Below are 1,523 nucleotides of genomic sequence, written 5' to 3' on the forward strand. Positions count from 1 at the left end.
AGTTATGTATGGATATATACTCACTTATCAGGGTTTGGTTCTAGGATACACATATGAGGGAGAACATATGTCGATTTTTTTTCTGAGACTGTGTTACTTCACTTAATATAACAGTTTCTAGTTCCATCCATTTACCTGCAAATTTCATGATTTCATCTTTCTTTATTGCTGATTAAAACTCCATCGTATAAATGAACCACATTTTCATTATCCACTCATCAATTGAGGGACACCTAGGTTGCTTCCATCTCTTAGCTATTGTGAAAAGAGCAGCAACAAACATGGATGTACAAGTGTCTTTGCAATAGGATGAGTTCTTTGGGTATATGCCAAGGAGTGGTATAACTGGGTCAAATGGTAGGTTCATTTGTAGTTTTTTAAGAGTTCTCCATACTGCCTTCCATAGGGGTTGAACCAGTTTGCAGCCCCACCAGCAGTGGATGAGTGTTCCCCTTTCCCCACATCCCCTCCAACATTTGGTATCATTTGTTCTCTTGATCTTAGCCAGTCTGACTGGGGTAAGATGAAATCTTAAAGTGGTTTTAATTTGCATTTCCCTAATTATTAGCGATGTTGAACATCTTTTAAGATGCTTCATAGCCATCTGTATTAGTCAGGGTTCTCCAAAGAAACAGAACCAGTAGAATGATACATATGTATAGAGATTTATCAGCTTAGCTCACAGGATAACGTCCAAGTAGTCCAACAATGGCAGCACTACACTGGAGAGGCTGAGAATCTGTAGTTGCTCAGTCCACAAGGCTGAAATGTCTCAGTAGTCCCAATCTGGCCCTGAAGGTCTGACAAATTCCAAAAGATCAGCTAGTTTTCAGCCTACAGCAGCAAGACAAACCAGCGAGAGAGAAGGCAAGCAGCAAGAAGCCAGGTGTTCTCCTCTGTCATGGCCTTTTATTCAGGCTGCCATCAGAAGGTAACACCTACATTTAGGGTGTGTCTTCCAGCTTCAGATGATCCAATCAAGAAGATCTCTCTCATTTCAGTTAATCCCAGATCCAGCCAAGTTGACACCCAGGATTAGCCATCACACCATCTTTACTTCTTCTTTTGAGAACTCTCTGTTCAGCTCCTTAGCCCATCTTTCAATTGGGTTACTTCTTGTCTTGATACTTTGTTTTTTAAGTTTGTTATATATTCTGGATATTAATTCTTTGTCAGATGTCTCACTGGTGAAGATTTTCTCCCATTCTGTGGGTTTTCTGTTCACTTCCCTGGTTGCCTCCTTTGATGTACAGAAGCTTTTTAGTTTAATGAGGTCCCATTTGTTAATTCTTGCCCTTGTTTCCTGAGCAATTGATGTCCGGTTTAGAAAATCCCTTCCTACACTTGTATCTTGTAGGTTTTTACCAATGTTTTCTTCTATCAGTTTCAGAGTTTCAGGCTTTACACAGTCTTCAATTTTGTTCCATTGATCTATAGGTCTATTTTTGCACCAGTACCATGTTGTTTTTATTACTATAGTTCTGTAATACAGCTTAAAATCTGGTATAGTAATCCCCCTGGCA

This window comes from Nannospalax galili, unplaced genomic scaffold (assembly GCF_000622305.1).
Source record: "Nannospalax galili isolate Female #2095 unplaced genomic scaffold, S.galili_v1.0 scaffold6429, whole genome shotgun sequence".
In the NCBI taxonomy this organism is placed as follows: Eukaryota; Metazoa; Chordata; class Mammalia; order Rodentia; family Spalacidae; genus Nannospalax; species Nannospalax galili.